Below are 6,510 nucleotides of genomic sequence, written 5' to 3' on the forward strand. Positions count from 1 at the left end.
AAGATAAAGAAGCCAGAGTGCAGAGGCTATGCAAACCCATTTGTCCAAAATGGCCACAAAACATAAGCTGTAGTTTGGAGGCAATGGGCTGCAGTGGTTGCATAATAGCATTGCAAGATTCAGCAAAGGAATAGCATGGGGTGTGCCCCACAAAGGGTGCTTCTTTTTGTTTTATGAGACATCATTGTCCTTTAAGAGAGCTCCCCACCTCCTAATTATACACCGACATCAGTGCTACCCACAAAAGAGAACATTCCCCACTGATAACTGTCAAACAGGTGACTATGGGATATTATGTCAAAGGAACGAGAATACGACATGGAAATGTTATCTCTGTGCACTTTGAGCAATCTGACCTTTTGGAACATCCTTGTAAGGCACTGAGGAGCTAAATAATTCAGAGATATAGATGTCTACCTTACTTCCCATTGTATGAGAAGTTGGAAGGATAAGTAGGGCTGGAGTGTTTTACGTGATATATCAAGAAAAATGGCTCACATTTATTGCATCAATTCTTTAATATGTGCCAAACCAGCTCATTCATCAATTACTGTAAATTCTACTATTTTGAGAATTTTGCTACTTACATGGGCTCATCAATGAAGTCATCATCAAGCAAGCAGCATCTGTATGAGTTTTCCTAATTCTTGCTTTGTCAAGCAATATGTAAGATTCAAATGTAGGCTACTCTTCATTGCTGGCAGGTTAGGTATGTGAGCCACAACCTGTACAATTTATGCATTTTGTTATCCTAGAAATGTTTTACTCTTTCTTGATGTGTGTTTGTTTTCCACAGTGAGTGCAGGTTGCAATGACACATCTGTTAATAGAATTAAATATATTTGATCATATTGCAGTTATACAGTTTCTGTTCTACTGGGTTCATGAAAATATACTTTTTCTAGAGCAAGTAGTCCTGTGCAGTAAACCTGTCCATACTAAGTCCCCAGAACACTTAATAACTTTATATACCTGCAGATGGCATCAGTGGGTTAGATAGACATTTTTGTCTTATCTAAGGCAGATATTGTAAGATTTCATATAAAATCTCTTTTTCTAGAGCTGTGTGTAGATACTTGTTCTTCATACTGTCCACCGTCCTGTCCTTTTCTCACTGCATATTAACAGGTCACCACACTGATGTTATTGCACTATACCTGGAGGAATGAATGGGGAAGAGAGGCAACTGACTCCTTGTCTTCCATCCATTTATACAGCTTCCAAAAATACAATATTCTGTTGCGTTACCTTTCACATACTTCTGCTACATCTTCAGTGATGAAAAGTTGCCTGTTCTTTACAGTAGTTCATGTCCAGCATAAATATCTTGTTTTTAAATTCTATACAAGTTCAGTAAACTTGGATTGTATCTGCAATTGTTCATGAAAGGCTCTAAAAGCCACAGAGAAGACTCTATTATATACATTATTAGTGTTTATTCCACAACACAATTGGTTGTGGAATAAACCCTCTTCTGCATACTGTGAATCACACTGCAAAGTTGTGTGGGACTGGTTCTGGAGAAAAGGAGGAAAAGAATTTCCCTCCACAGGATACTGAATTTGGATGTGATTCTCACTGCAATTTAATGCCATAGTAACTCTGTAGTTTCATTTCTTAACGTTCTGTTTATTGAAGCTTTTTGGCAAAAAGTCCCCCACTACATGGGCAAATGAGTGAAAATTCCTCCATAGCCTTTCGCAGATTTTTTACATACTGGACATTTATTTTTCAGTTCAAACGACCATTGATGGCAGAGTAAACATATATTAATGGAAAGATGCATCTGATACATTTCTGAACTCATCAAGTATTCCTGCACTTAAGAGAAACATCTACTGAGCCTTGAAAATATGGACCCAAGGTATATTTCATCAGCCTGACTTTCAACAACACTTTTAAAAAATGATCATTTATGCTAAGAGAAAATAAAGGTAATGTAAACGTCTCAAAAGTGTGTGATACTGAAATGCAGATTTTCTGTGCCACTGAGTGTCTGACACCGCATCAAGGCCAAATAGAATTAATTATAGTCACTCAGAGATTCCTATCTTAAAAATATTTGCTAGCTTCTTTTTTCACAGCTGTCAAGTAGCTGAAAGGAGCTTCTGTTGTAATCATGGAGGATGGGCACTGAAGATGTCTTTCAGCTAACTGCTGAGCATTGCAAAACAGTCAGTGATATACATTGTGTACTTGGGTTGAAAGGTGAACTCAATCCTGAATTTATAATTCTTTTTCCAGCCTAAAGCAGTGATATGATCATGTCTTCAAGTTGTTTGTACAGTTGTGAGGTTGGCAGCCATCCATATTCTGTGTAAGTTACTGACAGGAATTAAATATTACCCTGTGGACCATGGGCTTTTCACCTTGAATGCCTTATTTCACCTTCTGCCTTCCCTGAGTCAGCCTAATTAGAAAACACTTCAGAGAATCAGAGAATCGTTTTAGATGGAAAGGACCCTTAAATGTCATTTAGTGCAACTTCCCTGAAGTGAACAGACACCTACAGCTCCATCACTGCTCAGAGCCCCATATGGGCTGACCTTGGGTGTCTGTAGGGATGGGGCACCCCACCTCTCTGGGCAACATGTGTCAGTGCCACACCACCCTTAGTGTAAAAACTTTCTTCCTTATATCCAACCTAAATCTCCCCTCTTTTAGTTTGAAACCATTTCCCCTCATCCTATCACAACACACCTTGCTAAAGAGTCCATCCTCTATTCACTATGAACTGAGATGTGTGAGCTATTACTAAAACTACCATGCTATTGAAGGAATGGATGTTGTCTAGCAGAATGCCAGTTTTTAAAAAGTGTTTCAAGGAAAGGTGGCCCTGTACATCTAGTGTTTGCACTGGGAAAACAATTGGAGCTGGTAATGGTAAATTCAGTACACTGAGAAAAAAAGCTGTTGTAAAAGAAAGTCATATCTCACCAGCATATGGGAGAATTAAAAATATGTGGACTGGGGAGAAACAGCTGGCATTGTCCTAATGAACATCTAAAGGTCATGTGAGAATGTATTTCACCTTTCTTACCAGAGCTAAGTGTGAGTCCGTGTTGTTATATGATAGTTCTGAGAAGTGATCTGGAAGAGGATAGAAAGATAGCCATCACTGCAGAAATACGAGTGTCCCTGAGCATGGTCTCTGAGTGTCCAAAGTGGCTTGATCTGAAGCAAATCCCAGGAGCAGCTTGAGGGAAAGATCACTCCAGCAGCTCTATTTATAGGCTGTACAGATGGGGCTGCATTAGAGCCCAGCAGAGCCCTTCCAAGGTATCTCAGCAGGCCTTGTGGCCTCACATTCCCTATGTAATTAACTTCACACCATTCCTAAGTAACGCCCTTATACCCTTGCTATCATTCCCTGTTAGAGCCTGCAAGATTATGAAACAGCAATCATTATTTTAAGACATTAATGTACTGTAGAGGAGCAGGTGCTGATCTTTGCCCTCTGGTGACAGTGACTGGAGCTGAGGAACGACATGGAGCTGCATCAGGCTATGTCGGGGGTGGTCAGGGAAAGGTTCTGCCCCAGAGGGAGGTGGGCATGAAGCAGCTGCCAGAGTTCAGGGAGAGCTGGTACACCGCTCTCAGCTGTAGCATTTGGGTGGTACTGTGTGGAACCAGGACTCGATGATTCTTGTAGGTCCCTTCCAACTCAGGGTGTTCTATATAAATGTTCAAGTGAGTCAGGAATGACAGCAGAGTGTCAAAAGTATCTTGCATAGTGCCGAGAACTCCGCCAGTTTTGATAAAATATCTTCTGCATTTGGGATATCAACACTGTGTATCACTTGAGCTCTTTTCTATTCAAAGTAAGCAGTAATGATGTAGTGGAGAAGTGGCCTTCTGACAGCCCACACAAGCAAGATTGCTTTTCTTTTTTGCCTTATTATTGTCCATGCTTTGGGAGGTTGATATTTAAAACAGTGGCATTAGTTGTTTCTCAAGAATTCTCTGCTTGAGAAATACTACGTACCATTGATGTCCACCTGCTCCATCACCCTGGGGATGCAAAGGGCTGGGTGATTACTCATACAACCCATCAGACTCTCCCATTCCCACCCCACTGTCTGTGGGGATCATGTATCAGGGCTCCATCTTCCAGTCTGGCAAGGGGTGCTGTGTTCTAATGCCTCCAACCACCCCATGTAGCAGGACCACCGCATATTTCCTCAGGACTGCCCCCAGGATAGGTAGGACAGCCCCTGTCAAGGATGATCCTTATCACATATCCCTCAGCTACCTCATACCCCGATCCTCTGCAGGGCAACTCTGAGCCCCATCTCTTTAGAGCAGAGGAGAACTACGAAATAATGCTGAGTGTAAATTGAGGGGCAGGCTCTGCAGCAGCTCACCTGCTGCACCTGCTCTTGGGAGCCTGGCAGCTCTGGAGGAGCTGCAGTGATCATACAGACTGCAGATTCAATAGCCTAGGGATGCTGCAGGGAGGTACTTACTTATGGCTTCAATGAAGGGATCAAAGGGGCTCTACCCAGAGGAGGAGTTTGAGGACACTGAACTTGTGGATGTTGCTCCACTCAGGTCTGACAGGCTGATCCCCTTCTCTGGGGTGAACAGGGGGCTCAGTCAGTACATGGCAGCACTGCCAGGGCCACCCTGCTCCACTGTCCCAGATGACCTTGGCACAGCTGCTGGTGAAAGATGCGGTAACCATCTGAGGTCGTGGCTCGCTCTGTGGGGATGGAGCAGGTCTCATGGAGGGACAGCCACCTTCATCCTATCCCTGGGCCTGTGCTCCAACACAGCCCTGATGTCACATCTCCATCTTGTGTCACCTCGTCCCCTCATCCTGGTCCTCTACAAACCACCGATCCCATCATCTTCAATGCCTGGGAACAATTAGTGGGTGAATCATGGTGAGTGGATCTGTGATAGCTGGAGGGGGCTTCAGGGCCACCATGAGCTCCTACCTCCTCTGCTCAACAGCCTCCATGCAGAGCCAGACATAGCAGGGCACTCTGCTCTTCTGCTGGCATAGGGCATCCAGGTGGCACCTGAACACCTGGTCTGGAACAGGGCAGTGCTGGGGCAAACTGGATTGGGAGGCAATGAGAATTGGGGTGGAAGTGTGATTCTGTGTTTTATTGAAAAGGACTATGCTCTCTATTCTATTGGCCTTTTCTTATGTTCTTTACAGTAAAGATCCTGTGCTCTTTCTAGCTCCTTTCTTAGTCTCAGCAGAATTCATTTGAAGGAGCTCCTGCATGCTTTTCTGACAGCAATTCAGCAAGACCACTAACATGCTGGATCCAGTAGCCCAACACAGTTAAGACTGACAGATCTCCACACCCTTTGGTACAAAAAGTAAAAAGGCTGCAGATGTATCCCAGCAGGCACACACACACAAAACATACTTTCACAGTGTATGGGAATTACATAGCTATACTGTGTACATTATTGGCAGTATTTGCACGTATATTATACCAGCATTTACATACTTACAGCTACAATTTTCATTTCAAATAAAGAACTATAAAAGAATGTGTAGAAATAAAGGAGGTAGGGAAAGGGCAAAAAACACAAAATATTTTTAAGGAAGGTAAGGATTACATTTGTATCTCTAAACCCTCCCAGAGGACTGTAGTGTCCCTTGGAAGTGCCCAAGACCAGGCTGGATGGGACTGGATGGGACCCTGGGCAACCTGAGCTGATGGGTGGCAACTACCCATGGCAGAAGATGGGAACTGGATGATCTTTAAGGTCCCTTCCACTCAATCCGTGTTTGTTGCTGGAAATGTTTGATCAGACCAGAGGTGTATTTCCTTATTGCCACTGTGTTTTAATACTTCGTTGTAGTGTGCCATGGCTTTGCAACAGGCATAGCACAATAATGGAATCACTTCAGGTAATATTAAGACAGTATCTCCCTATGACTACCTCTATTGCAGAGAAGGCAGAACTGGGATGATGTGGGTGTAGAGACTCAGTGATCCTTGGTATCCTTGGTAGCACTGCTTTCGGTATTCTCAAGGTGTGGCAGGAGGGGGAAACCTGTTACCCAGCCTATTCTCTTAGGATTTGCCTACTCATATTCAGCCTGTCAGGCACAGTTGAAGTGTACATAAGACCTGTGAAAATCAGAGGAAGTTTGTTGTAACTGTGCTGCATGGTGCTTGGACCACACCATAGTGAAGGGGTGGGTTTTGTCCCACAGGAATGACACTATGTGCTGCTGCCAGCAGGTGTGTATACTCCCACTCCTGGATGAGTTGCCATGTTGGGTTGATGCAATGGACCTGACCTATCAGCCTGGGTTTCTGTAATTAAATGGTAGAGATCCGAGAGTCTGAGGAAGAGATCTGCGCTACATTCAGATTCATGCTGCTGATGAAACCTTACCTGGTCCTATTCTGAATAAAATATAGGGAAGCTATAAACACAGCAGTACGGCATGGATACAAAAGTAGCATCATTTGGATCAGTAAAAACTGCAAACTGAGGTGCAGCAGAAGGCTCTGTTATTAGAATGAATACTTCAGG

The sequence above is a fragment of the Meleagris gallopavo genome, chromosome 20, assembly GCF_905368555.1.
Source record: "Meleagris gallopavo chromosome 20, MGAL_WU_HG_1.1, whole genome shotgun sequence".
Lineage (NCBI taxonomy): Eukaryota > Metazoa > Chordata > Aves > Galliformes > Phasianidae > Meleagris > Meleagris gallopavo.